This window comes from Lepidothrix coronata, unplaced genomic scaffold, assembly GCF_001604755.1.
Source record: "Lepidothrix coronata isolate B3197 unplaced genomic scaffold, Lepidothrix_coronata-1.0 Scaffold94, whole genome shotgun sequence".
Lineage (NCBI taxonomy): Eukaryota > Metazoa > Chordata > Aves > Passeriformes > Pipridae > Lepidothrix > Lepidothrix coronata.
In genome coordinates, this window is record NW_016690274.1 from 80,387 (window position 1) to 95,036 (window position 14,650).

Here is a 14,650-nt window from a genome sequence, read left to right on the forward strand (position 1 = left end):
GCCATTGTTCTGAATATTTCTGAAATCCTCATGCTGTGTTGTTTTGAGAAGAGGTATTCATGTACCATAGATTGCTTAGTGCTGAGCCACTGCTTTCCCATGTCAGAGATGACAGAAAGAAGCAGATGACAATATGGCTGTCACTGGTGGAGAAAATACTATTAAAACTCATCAGAATCAGGATCAAGGGGACCTTACTGCGATATTATTTGATCAATTGGAATGGACACAGATTAACAGAGAGACGATCCTGTCTTAATAAACTGATAAATTTTTTATTTTAGGGCAAGATTGCAAAGAACTGGCAAGAGGAAGCTGAAGATATAATTTATGCAGGTTTCATGATGCATTTGCAACAGCAACAAATGCAAAAAGTCTAATGTGTGAGGTCAGCAATAGGCAGAGGGAGTGATGTGTTTGAGTGGATTAAGGAGTGGTCTCAATATAGACTACAGAGAGATCATACTGCTTTGGTGTGACCTGAATGGAGGAGTAGAGAATTACATGGATGAGAACTGGACTATACTTGTTCCTCTTATTCATACTATTTATCTGAGGCTTGAGGAAGATGAAAATACTGTAAAGCAAAAATATTTGCAGACAATGCAGAAATAGGGAGTGCTGCCAGTTCAAAGAGGCTACATGTGTGTATGGGAGGATGAATGACCTAGATAAAAATAAAGTAATGAGGAGGTGGACAAAACAGAGGACTAGACTCTGAAAGATCATACTATGCAGAAATACAGTTTAGGAAAATTTAGTTCATGGGTAGCAGAAGAAATTTGAAGCAGAAGGATTAAAACTGGTGTGTAAATGTGTAGAAATTTACAGAGATCTTTGCAAATATTACATAGTGGAGTTAAATTTCTAGAAATTACTCCCCTTTAGTACCGCACAGACTGTACTTGTACTATCATCCTCATTTCTGATCACCTGATTTTAAAGAATTATTATAGTTATAGACAAAGATATATCAAGAGAAAGCAGAATAATGCAAGGATTGGGGGAAAACAGTTGTCCCAAATAAACCAAAGAAATTAGGGCTATACTCTGTTGAAAGAGAAGACTGAGAGGTGAGATCATTTTCCTCCATGAAGTTCTTGAGGGAATAGGAAGAACGGCTGATGCAAGACAATTTGAATTTGTGTCAAATGCAAGAAGCAGAGGGCACAAATTAAAGTTTTGCATTATGTGGAGGGAGGTCCCGCAAGGAATTTAGTTTAGAATTCCTTTATGCAAGGAGCAGATAATATACAAGATGCTGAAAAGTGCACTCTGCTATACAAAAAGCCCAATGGGAACACAAATTTTTACTGCTATGTTCCCCAAAGCCACATCTTTGTCTGAAGAGTGCTTTAAAGACAGCACCATTCTTCTACAGAATACAAGAGAGGGCTATAAGAAAAAATAACCTATCTCATCCTCATGAGAATACTCAGAGTGTTTCTCCTGGATTATTGGTAGCACTTTTGGAGAGGCTGGATGACTGAATCCTTTTGAAAATTTCAGCTGTGAAGGAATTGTTTCCTGGAAGAGTCAGTGAAGTAACTTTGAAATTACACAGAACTGAGCTGAAATTATGGGACTCCTCAGGGATGTGGGACTGAGAAGACTGGATTTCTGCTTTGACTTAGTTCTTGCAAGTTTGAAAGGATTAATAGTATTGTAGCAGAGGAGATAAAAGGCACATGACAAAGTCTGTAAGACACAAATGAAACGTAGCATTATTTGAATGACTCTAAAAAAGTTACTCAGACGATGTCCAAGAAAAATATTTATTGAGGATAGACCTGGTTGTGCAATGGATGCAGCTGAATTTACCTGTTCATCTGGCACTCAGGCGAAGGGTGGATGAAAATCTGAACTTTAATAACAGGAAAGTCCTGAGTTTCTCTATCTGCCCTCTTCCTTCCCTCTCTCTCCTACTAGTTAAGTGAAATAAATCTGCAGAGTATTGGCTTACTGAAAATAAACGAATTCTTAACTTTTTACTCCACTAAAGCGTGTCAAGAATATTTTATGCAAAGCAAACACTTGTAAATATTTGTAAAAAGTCTCTCACTCAAAGAAATGTGTTTGGCTTCTCTTCTGCCCCTTTTCATTAGGGGCTCTGTGGGCTTCCAGCATTTGAAGGACTCCTTGACCTGTCAGTGACATCTGCTAGTATATTACATCTCAGCCTTGCGCACAAACTGCTTGTGAGACAGTCTGAATCCAAACCTTTGAAGCAGAGCAGCAGCTGTAAATGAGTCTTTCATACAAAATAGAAAAGAACTAACCCTATTACTGTACACATCCAAAAAATGTAGGCTGTAACTCTTTGATGTCTGCAACTTGACTTTCCCTTTCTTCCCTCAGTGCATGCACTGTCAAGCATCACTTGCTGACACGGAGAGAACTCAATACAGAGAGAAAGACAAGCAGAAAGGCACCTGATCCAGTAATTTACAGCATAGAGTATATACTGCTGTACAGTGAATTATTTTTACATAGGTAATTAATAATGGAGAAACAATGTAGTGACAGTGTAAGTCTCAAGGGAGAAAATTGTCAGCCTATTTATTCATTTATTCTTTGCTAACTAAATTGATGGGGTAGTCTGATGCTTTTCTGGATTCCACACGGATGATGAAACTGCAAACAACTTTCATTTAAATAACAGGCAAATCTTCCAATTAGTCAAAGCCTAATTCTTATGCCTTGAAATGATGAACTGCATGTACTGTGGCCTCTGTCAATTTGAAGGGGAAAAAGCTGCCGACCAAAAACCCAAAGCCATTGATCTGAACATTTTAGGCACTGATTCAAATACATTACTCTAGTGTGATTTGCCAAGATTCCGCAACAGTCTTTGGGATTCCTAGGTTCATGTTAAAAGGGTTATCATTAATTTTTTCATATAAACTCGTCTTTCAGCTACTGGAGAGTTTAACGGAACTTTTTTTCAGGAGTATCTGGAGGATAGCACTGGATCCTGCTCTCTAATGCATGGCTGTGCCGACTCTTCTGTGTGGTTTATGCTTTCAGAAATTGCACCTTGCATAGCAGCTGAAATCTAAGTTCCAGTAGGGGAAGGATAATAATGAAGTGTTACTAATCTAAAAAGAAGCTAACGGCCAAAGAACCCAAACACAAAACAAATATCCCATGACCATTTCTTTCATGAGACAGGTATTCCTGCAGATAAAAAAGGGAGTTCCCAAAATGCATTTTTTAAGTAAAAAAGGTTGCAATTTTTTTTTCTGGCATAACCTTTCTCTCAGATTTTTTGTGTCTACTTTTGCACCTGCTTATTTTCCCACCTTTGTAAGTTAAGGAACATCTCTACTTCAATATTCTTGCATTTTTTAAATGCAAACTCTTGGCTAGCATACATGGAGAGCAAGAATTCCCAGAGCACAGTGAGTAAAGAATGATTTTTTGCTATAACTAGCTACAGCTGAATCATGATAGATCATACTATTTCATTGAATTTATCTTCTGAATATTAAATTTAAAAAGTTGTGTCATGTTGAAATATTGAAATATCTCCAATGTAATCCACAGTAATCCATTGCTGGGAGTTTTGAGGGGGACAGGACAGTGAGAGAAAAGATTGGCTGCTGTTAGATAACCAATAATCTGGGCAAACTCTCGGAGCTGGCAGCGGAGCTGCAGTCTCAACACTAGTTTCAGCCTGGGAGCGATTGACACTTCCTGTACCAGCTATTTGGCTGGAACTTGAATATGTCACTTGGCACTGAGAGTCGATAAAAGCCCTGTTATTTTCCAGGCTGAGAGCTAAACAAGACTGTAGCCTTCCTAAACCATTACACAGTGCTTATAAGGAATTGTTGGTTTATGTGAAGTAATTTAATCAACCTGATCATTAGACGAATTTACTACTTCCACACTTTATTCTAATTGTGTTTGCTTATATGCATATTGCACTTTTGCCCAATTATTTGGTTCTAATTAATAAACTGGAAACAAGCATGCTGTGAATGCTTCCCAAAGAGCATCTTCCTGAAATGGAGGATCCTCCAGGGAGAATGAGCAGGACAGCAAGATCAGAAGGTATTCTCCAAAGCCATCCTTGCAGACCACTGAAATATGGGGTCAGAGCTGGAAAATCCACCATCCATTAAAGGTCTGGCATCTAAAGCTAATGCATTTCCTCTCATAAGTCTCTGTGTACTGCATGACTTACTGCTGTGTTATTTGTAGGGAGATAGTTAATGCTTGGGACATAAGCAGTGTTGAGAATAGTAAAACACTTATTGGTAAACCAAAGGAACAGGTCCAGGAGGCCTAACACGTGCCCCTTCACTGTACTTGTTCTCAGGGTCCTTTCTTTCCGTGTTCCCCTATGACAGTACTCTTTGTGGCTGTACTGTCCATCACATTCCACTTCCCTTGCAAGCTGGTGAATAAAGTAAGCAGAGCAACATTAGAGCTCATGGTACAGAGGTTTCACTGCGACAGCTGCAAACTCAGTGTTGTTTTAGAGGAAAATGTAGTTTTTATAGACTAGGTCTTTTTAAGCTGAAATAAATAATAATCTTGCTTTTCTTCTATTCAAGTACGTTGAATAGAACAAAACGCATATCTTTTGTCATCTTCCTGAGTAGGGAGATATCCTGTAACTGAGAGACGAAGAGCATGTTGTCATCTCTATTGCCAAGCCAGTAGCATTTTACGTGCCACGTATTGAAGCAGGACTGATGCTTGGCACAGCTTTGCAGTGCAGCGGTCTTCTGTAGCTGCTGTCAGGAGCAAGGTGCTGACTTTGAAGTAAGCCAGACTGGGGCTTAAATGCACAAGAGTATTTGTGTGGGGATGCCTTATTAAATATGACCAAGAAAATATATCTTCGAAGTTTTAGAGAGTATGTACTTCTCCCCCTCCTTCTTTTGCATTGGGATTTTGAAACAAAAATTGGGATGCTACTCACAGACACAGTCTTTGGAAATAGCATCTGGTCTTTGAGATGCTCCAATAGAAAGCACTTAAGAAAGATGTATCCTTCCTGTTTGGGGTGATCGACCATGCAGCATGTAAGGAGCAGGATGCCTGCATCAGACAAAGGGCCTCAGACTCATTGGCTGATAGGAGAGGCCAAGGTCTGAGCTGGCCACTCAGCTGGCTGAGTTGCCCACACTGGTGGATTATGAATGTGCTCCCAGCCCTCTTTAGGCCTGTGTCAACTACTGCTCTTAAGTTACACCCAGATGAGGTTTGGAGGATGGAACCAGTGAAGATCTGTATCCATAGGCATACAGATGAGGCTATGTAAAACTCAGGGAGAGGGAACAAGAGGATGGAGACCAGTGGGAACCAATTCTGCTGTGCTACTTCTCTTGCCTCCTCAGGGCTGTAGAAGTCTCAGGGAAGCACCCAATAAGTCATGGTGTTGACTGTGCCCTACTGCATCTCATACTGAGTCTCAGCTTTTTCTGAAGGAACTCTTGCATTCTGAATGGGTCCTGAGTTACTGGAGCAGGGCTGGAGCCACTGCTTGAATGAATCCCCTTGATGGTGGCTGGTGGCTCTTCTGGGGAAGAAGCCTTGCTCTCCTATTATCTTGCTTTGACTAAACATCTTGTGCTACTTGAAACTTGGATATTTGTTCCCATTAAGAATTGTAACATTGAATTTGTGGAAAAAAATTCTACCAGAAAAACTTCTGATCAAGTAAAATATTGGTTTATGTCTTATTAATTCTACAAGCCTTCTCTGTTTTAGCAGATATGGGGTTTTTAAATGCCTCTGGGAACAATGTATTTTGAACTTCTTTAATTTAGAGAAAAAGATGACTACGGCAGGGAATGGTGTCCGTCATAGAGGAGGAGGTTATCTGGAAGCTGAAGCAGTACAATTCTCACAGAAGAACAAGAAGAGAAAGGTAGTTCAAGTGGTCTGAAAAAGGAAGGAAAGTTAATGAAAAACTGTCTATGCATTCAAAATAGTTGAATTAAAATATACTCTGCACTAGAGCATAAATTGTGCACCAACCTCTCTGGATTTTACTAACTTGAGAGCTTAAGGAGTTAAATTTTTTTTTCTGCATTGTTTACTGTTTTTCTGCCCCATTGTGAATTATTTTTATAATGTCAGATCTACATTGATGCTTAAATCAAAAAGTCTGTGATTTAACTTGATAGATCAGCTAGTGTGAGGGGCTAGGGGTGGGTAACTGACCCTACTATTGAGATATATGATGCCTATTTAGAGAAATGACATATATTCTTGATGAGATACACAAATGTAAACTGCAAACTTGTCATTCAAGGTTACTCACAAAGAAAGGAGAAAAAGAAGCTGTTTCTTTTCTTCCACCCTTCTTTTCTTTATTTAATATAGAAAACAGAAAGTTTTTGGCATTAGAAATACTATGTATTGAGGGTGACCGAGAGAACAGATGAACTGTGATACCACTTGACGCTTGTACGGGAACAATCCAGCAAGGATAATGGCTTTAGTTAGGGGATAGTGGAATTTGGAGTTCTTGTTTTTGTACAACTTCAGTTCATACATACAGTGGATAAGATGGCACTCCTGTGATTAGGAGATTCCCCATTTTTTCTTGTAATATTTCAAAAAGGTGATTTGTGAGAAATAATACTCTCCTGATGTGTTTGGATGATTCTAACTATTTGAAACAAAGTCGAGAGAGAGGTTCATAAGCCTCAATAGACAGGTAAAAAGGCAATGCTTCTCAAGCCACACCTGAAGATAAATTGTAGGTGATAAAACTCGTCTTCAGTATAGTTGGATGGAAATTCTTCATTATCTCTTTAAATGAAAAATGCTGATTCGCTGTAAGAATTTCAGAAAATGAGCCCTTTCATTTAAGGGAATTATTTGTTAAAAATCACAGGTACAATAAGAAATATCTACTTTACCATTTGCAAAAATTATAAGCATTGATTTTTTTCAGTCAGAAAAAACTTTTTCTTTTGTGTAGCAATGATAAACTAGGTCAAATGAAACATTTCAATTGAACGTGACTTTTTTTTGCTATTTCTTTTTTCAGAAAAAGATCCTTTGCCATTTACACTATTCTCTGATTCCATAAGATTTTATTTTTGAGGCTGGAAAAATAATTTAAATATTAAATCTTTATGCATATGAAAATTATTTGCTGCCTAGTCATTCTTTCTAATAATGTCTTGGTATCTCTCTCAGAAAGCTTACAAATAAACAAATTTCCCTGCATTTCTTTGTGATGGAGAGAAATTCGGTAACTTACTAAGGATTTATAATTTGTTTGTTGGATTTTGCCCCGCCCCTGGGCTCCTTTGTAAAGAACTGTAGCATGATGTTTAACTTAGAGTTTTCAGTAGCAAAAAAAAAAAAAAAAGAAAGAACATATGCTGGAAGTGTGCATTAAAACTCTCCACGGTAGCTGAAAAAGAGTCTGAAAACCTCTGGCCCAATCTGCTTTCCATTTGTGACTATGTTGTATATTATTTTTTCTTTTTGTCTATTTATGACAGTTTTTAAATTGTTACATGAAAGGTCTTTTTAAATCCCTTGCCTTTTACTAGACCAAAGCCTCCAGACCATCACAAAATCGGTCATTTTGGGAGGAGTTCTTAATGAGCTGAAAATTGAAAACAATGCCATTAATCCTTAATATTGGGTGAAAATTCTTAACATTACTTTTTATTGTCTTAGTGTCTTTGGAAATTAAGTTGGAGAATCTTTCATGAAAAGCATCAAAGACAGACATAGTAGAAGAAAACAAAATTAAGAAAAGATACTTGAGTACTAGAAAGCTGTAATGATGAGTGATCTTCATCAAAGTCTGGGGTTTGGGTGAGACTTCCAATGTAAATCAGGTACTGAGATTTTTATTTTTTTTCTGAAGGAACAGACTGTAACAGCAGGTTTTTGTGTCTCCAGTTAGTCCTTCACACATATCCAAGCTGTGTGAAGAGATTTTGGCTATTTCTAGTTGAAATTGAATGAACTTCTGGTTGATCACCATGTCAAAACCTTGAAGAAAGCCCCTCAGGGAGTAGAAACCTAAAGAAATTTCTAGAGATAGTAAATAATTGGGTGGGGAATTTTTTGTTTGTTTTGTTTTGTTTTATTTTCTTTTTCCCTTGCTATTAAGTTGGTACATTCAACCCTGTTATTTAGCCAGAAAAATTTGATTTCCATCAGGGAATCACATGCGAATACTTTATTAGTGCATTATGCAGCCATCACACCAGGCCATTGTGGGGAGCAGCTCTGATCACACTGTAGCTTACCAATATGACTAAATTAATCAAGGGGACTCAGAACAGGTTGATGTGGCCTCCTCTAAAATTACTAGGGTCATTTTCAAATCCTTTGCAGTTCCAATTGCAGTCCACTACCTATGGTTATTCATTAATCAGATACTTATAAATATGCAAGGAATTGAGAGGGAGCTTCAATCTGTAAGCAACCATCTGCAAGAACCTATAATTAGGGCTGCCATATTTCTAAAGGTGTCAGACCTGCTGAGCATGTGCACCCCAGTGGATGTGTGTTAGACTCACCAAATGATTGCAAACCCTAGGCAAATATAGCATAATCTTGAAATATGTCCAGAACAAACAGAGCACGTCTGCGAAAACTCATTTATTTATAGTGGCCCTAACAACAATGCCTCACATTGGGGAATTACAGGAAAAACCAGTAGTATTGTCATAAAAAGATATGGAATTTCAGTCTACATACAAGACTGACCAAATAGCTGGCTCTAACTATGAGAAGGTGAGATTTTTGAATGCCAATATTTCTTGCAAGGAGGCAAGGAGGACTTGAATCACCCGAGGTACTGTTGTGTGTGAATTTGAATTGGTCATGTTAGCCACTGCGTTAACAGGAAAGCACATGGCAAGTTCCAGGAGAGTGATGGGTCCTACACCTAGACAGTGAGAGCAAAGAAATGCCTTGGATTCTGTCTGTTTTGAATTTTGTATTTGTAAAAATGAAAATGATACTTCGAAATTTGACAGTAGCTTTTAATGTTAATTTCATCCCCAAACTGCTGTTAATTGTGACTGTTTAGCAGGTATGTGTTAATATCAATGTAACGCTTCTAAACTTGCTCTGAATGTCCCTGCTGTAGACAATGTTGAACAGGTTGTATCTCGGTTTTGATATTTAAGTCCCCATTCTGATTCTTCAGTAGAATAGCAATTGAGCTTGCAGTCTCTTCCACAGCACTTCTACAATACAGTTTTTATTACAAATGATACCACTTTAGGCAGGATAGACACAAGCAAACTGTAAGCTCAGAATTGCCCATTGTAATCAAATTGGCTATTTTCCAAACAATTCACAGTCTCTATCCCAGTGTGACCTTTCAGAGCCCTGCACTCAGCAGAATAGGGGTATATTACCTTTCATGCACTACTGTTCATTTTCAGGAGAAAGCCAGGATTATTGTTCAAATTCCGTACAATTACACCTGAGCACCTCATTGTTTTCAGATGGAGGGCACAAATGACTTGGGTCAGCATTTGGTACGGAGATGTGTCTGGCCTTACACACAGCAGGGCAGAAACAGAAAGCATTAAGGGCACACACTGCAATAAATATGAGACAAATTGAATGCCTAAAAAGAGAATTGATATTATTGCCCAGTTTGTCCAGTTATTCTCACGAAGCCTTGCTGATGCTTTCCAGAGGTGTGATTGTACACAATGTATATGTTGGGGGCAGAGGGGACAGAGAACATAACTTGTTTAATGTGTTTACCTGTTACCTAAACAGGTAAAAGAGCAAATGAGATCTGGAGTTAGGGATCCTTTAAGGTGGGGTACTTGGGCTCTAGGCTGTTTCTATTTTCCTGTTTTTTCCCCCAGCATAATAGCTGGTCTTAGAAATCCTCAGATTTATATAAATACTTAAAAAAAATCCAAACGATAGATTGCCCAGCAGAAAATTATTTACATAAAAACTTCTGCCTAAGCATAATTTTTCCTGAGACGACATCTGCTTTGAAAATACAACACAATTTCATCTCAGATGTAAAAGTAACACCCTCTTTTTTTTTTTTTTGCTGACACCAAGAGATACATAACTTGCTGACAGTATGCGGCTGATAGCTGTATCAGTCAATCCTAAATAGTCTATAAATCCATGTACAGTGTAAAATATCATTCATTTATGTAATTGGGAATTTTTACAGTACAGTTTTTGTAACAATACAATTTTATATTTGTTTTTCCCTATCCAGAACAATCTTCCCTGGTGAATCTGGAAACAGTCTCTGATTGTACAGAGCCACTGTGTATTCCATTCTCGGTCTTCTCTGGAGTATAAGTTATGATATCTCAGCATTGTCTTTGAGGTTTACCAAATCTGTGGATATGCAGTATGTTGAAGTGTGGAGATGGAATGAAGTTGAAAGGATTTATGAATAAAATGTAAGTGGATGATACTTCAAACTAAAGCACAAATACTACATTGTCTAAATCAAAAGAAATCACTCCTTTTGCTCAAGTAGGAGCAATAGCAGTAACAAAAAGCTAGGATTATTGTGGCCTTTGGTCTGGGGCTCAGCTGTTACCTGAGAGTGGCACACGGAGCTAATGGAATAATTTCTTTCCACATGATGGTCACAGATGAACTTTGGTGAGGAAAATAAATACCCTACTGGGTAGGAAGTCTTACAGATTTGTGTGAGAAACTTTGTCAACTCTAAGTGATCCTCCACAACCTGCAGCACCTACAAAAATAAATAAGGTTTTCGATCCAAAATGATTGATAAATGGAAAGTGCTATTCTGCCCCTGGCATTGTCAATTTTCTCTTCCTTTTCAGGGAACCTGATATTCACACTTAGTATATAAACATATTGCATGAGGTAAATAGGTACCAAGGCTAGTGCTGGTTTTGAACATAGATCATTATTTCACTTACTCCCTTACATCATTTAACTCTGTTCTGGTGACCCTGGGACCTGGTAATACACACTGCAACCAATAACCATAACTCCATGATCCGTATAGAATACATGAGAGATGGTGGCAAGTATGTAATTTATTACCTTCTGTAGTGCTGTGTTATTATTATGTGACTGTTATAGCATTCATAGTTTGACAGATTCCTATTAGGCAGTCAGTCAGAGTATGTAGTGTATTATTTTACCAATACCTGATGCATATCAATAAAGTGGGTGAACACTGCTATAAAAGAACAGCTGAATTGGTTTGGATGTTGTAATCTCCTATTCTGAGTTCTCATCTGAAACATCAGTTTAAGATGACTGATAATTCTGTAAGTTTTAGAAAAGTCTGGGTAACTTTCTTCCCCCCTTGTCCTGAATCCCTAAAAAGAAGTGTTGAAATAGTGCAAGAAGTTATTTTCACTCTACTACTGTTCAATAGCAGAAGCAAAATTTACGAGAAATCTTGTACTGTGAGACAACCTGTTCTCACAAGATTTCCAGCCCATTAACTCAAGAATCAGATTGTTCGGATTAAAACAGTTGAGCTTTTCAGGTGCTTATCCAAAAGGCATTGAACCAAATCTCGAGGTTTCCCCACATACTTAACATATTATGCAAATATTTACTATATGAGGAGAGGAGAGAAAAATGGGAAAAATCTTCTTGTCCAGGACAAGTAGAATTACTTATTGCTGGATGAGTAAACTGACATGATTTCTGCTGGCTGGACAAAAACATCAAGAAGGAGAGGAGGCACAGACAGAGACTACCACTGGGCTGAGGGTGACTAAGAGGCTGAGGAAGCCTGGACCTAGAAAGCAGTGAGTTGCTGGAAGGTGGGAAAGGGAAATGGAGCTGCATATAGCCATGAAACAGTCTGGCAAATTATGGGAAATATAGAGGTAATATAAAAAAAGGATGTGAGCAGGGATAGCTGTGATGCTGAGGAGTGGAGCTGGATAATACAACCCTTATGCCTGCATGTGGCCCAGAGCTTAGCTCACACCTAGTGGCCTTGGTGAGGGCCATAGCAGAGCTGAGCATGGGGGTGTCAGTCCTCCAGGGGACAGATGCTGCTGCTGTTCTCCTGGGGGCAGAATAGCTGCCTGGAGACTGTTAGATCACTGCTTGTACACTTCATCCTCCTGCATTTCTAAAAGAGAGAAAACATAGATCAGCCAACAATGTTTATTTCAGGATTGATAGGTATAATGTTCTGATTAGACAAAATACTTCTAAAGAGTATCAAACAAAATTTAAGAAAATACATAGGAGAAAAATGCAAGTTGTCCAGATTTTTTTTCTCTTTTTTGCAATGCACAGGCAACCTGACACAACATGTATATAATTCAACCATGCTGTCAGTTTTTACTAGGAATGTAATCAATATGATCTTACAAATTTTGATCAAGGTGTCTGAAACAAAGTATTTGTTATTATGTAGATTCTGACCTAATGCTTTGCAGCAGTATGTTAACAAGCTGATATGAAGTGTAAATCATTAAGAAGAAACAGTCTGACTGTGAAAAGACTACGTGTGACTGGAAGTAGTATAGACAGAAGGGACTGTGTTTAAGGTAGCCCTACTGATCCTGCTCCTGGGGGGTAATATAATAATAACATACCAGCACAGCTGTGTCCTTTCACAATTTCATGAATGGTCAAGCAAATAAAGTATGATACTTTATGTTGCTTCATGATGAACATTATAAAGATGTAATCATCGAGGACTGTAGAGAGGCTGTTTTTTGACTTGACTAAAGGAAATTTCTGCAGACACTCAAAGAACTGGTGGAAAGAGAACAGAATTGTACGAAGTCATATAGGGGAGTCAAAGTGCTACTTGAAATTCTGGTTAGCTGACCTGAGCTAAAAGAGAGGGTGAGTTTCTCTCCACCTAGCTTTAGACATTGATATGATAATCATTTAGGGATTATAGTCACCACAGAATGTCTTTATCCTCTACAGAGAGAAAAAGACATTTTTAGGGAGAGATTACTTTTACTGATTTTAGGCGTCATCTATAGGATAAGATGATTTGTGACCTCATAATTATTATTCTCATCAATGAATGTAAGGTTCAGCAAAAGTGACTACACTTATGGGGATGTTTAATCAAAAGAATATTCCCTCTCCCTCACCACTGATGTTAACATTTTATTCATTGTATCTTGCATCAACTATTGCATCACAATATGTTCTGCATGAAGATACTCAAATTTTTGAGATAAACTCACGGGAGATAGTTTGTTTTCTGGTCAGCTCCACAAGCTGCCTAGGGAAGTAGTGGAATCACCATCCCTGGAAGTGTTCAAAAAACATATGGATATGATACCTGTGGATACGGTTTAGTGGAGAACGTGGCAGTGCGAGGTTAACTCTTGGACTTGATGATTTTACAGGCCTTTCCAACCTGTAAATGATTCTGTTATTTTTTATAAGTTCTACCAGCCTCAGGTGACTGGCAGAAAATATGCAAGTTATGCTGCATTTTTCCACAGAGTGTTTAAAAATCCGTTTGAGAGGAATGTGCACGGGATGCTCCTCTACATAATTTTCTTCCACGTTTGATGCCAATTAAAACATTTTTCCTCAGTTGCACACCATTGGTTTTTCATTTTGATACTACACTAGACAGACTAAGGGGATATGTAGAAAGAAGAGTGGAAGATCATTATCACAGTGTCTCCTATGAATCCATGTGCAAGATCAGGCACTGCGGGGTGGGACAGTGCTGTCAATGGGATTGGTAGTACCATTCCAAAGTGGCTGCCCTGCTCCTCCCACAGACACGGTAACTCACAGACATTACTTTCAGAAAGAAATTCAGCACAGACTACCTACCAGAGTAGATATTCAAGGGCCCTAGCAGTCCTGTACACTGAATAACTTCAGTGATAACTTGCAATTTATGTGGATCTCACTGTGTTCTCGCCATCTTTTCTGCAGCTACCTCTACACAGACAGCTGAGACAAACCCTTCAACAGTGAAGCTGAGCTAGATAGCTCACATATGTGTGATGCTCTAGAATAAGAAGGTGGAAAGACTTTAAAACACTAAAATTTGTCTGTGATGTGTTGCTGATATTAAGTGTGCCTCGGAAAGCCCAAGCCCCCAGTAAATAGGAAGTGGTCTGCTGCATCACTGAGTGAAGTCCTCTGAAATCTCAGAAAAACACATACTATAATCTTTCCATTATAGAAAGAACCAGTTCCATCTTAAAAGTATGATCTTCTGCCTTTTTTTTTTTTTTTTTTTTTTTGCACACAAAACGTGCAGGTGCCTGGAGAGAATTATCAGCAAGTGCAGTTAGTTACTCAGATTTCCCACTTCTAGCTCGTGATCCCTAAATTTCACCACTGGTGAGTGCTTAGAGGAGTTTTCAGGTCTGGGTACGTTCTAGCTGGAAGCATATAATTGAAGCAGCCTTAAATCATATATCAAATGTCCTCAACCAAACAGCAGATACTCCTCACTATTTCTTACTGACCACTTTATTGAGCCCTCCACTCAGCACTAGGCTTCAGAGTGTCTCTTTGGAGATGGCCATATCTCTTCCTTGACTGTGTGGAGATCCTAATTTGGGATTAATTAAAGCTGAGGGTAACGTGCTGTAATGTTTAATGCAAATATTTTGAGTAGGCACTCTGGTTCTTGCTCTTTTTCATTTAGTACTCTTCATAAATGTTGTGGAAACCAGTGATGGAGAAACTGAGTCTAGATTTTTAAGCCTTC

At 38.4% G+C, this 14,650-nt stretch overlaps 1 long non-coding RNA gene across 2 annotated transcripts in view; it reads left to right on the forward strand.

Annotated features, from left to right (window-relative positions):
* LOC108500754 overlaps positions 1 to 14,650 on the forward strand; it is a 125,971-nt gene that overhangs the window by 76,369 nt on the left and 34,952 nt on the right. The window contains exon 1 of one of the 2 annotated variants that reach the window (XR_001875982.1): positions 10,358 to 10,391. The exons of the other annotated variant lie outside the window; for it this stretch is intronic. This is a non-coding gene — a long non-coding RNA (uncharacterized LOC108500754). Of the gene's footprint in view, positions 1 to 10,357; positions 10,392 to 14,650 lie in introns of those variants that run through there. 2 annotated transcript variants of the gene reach the window in all.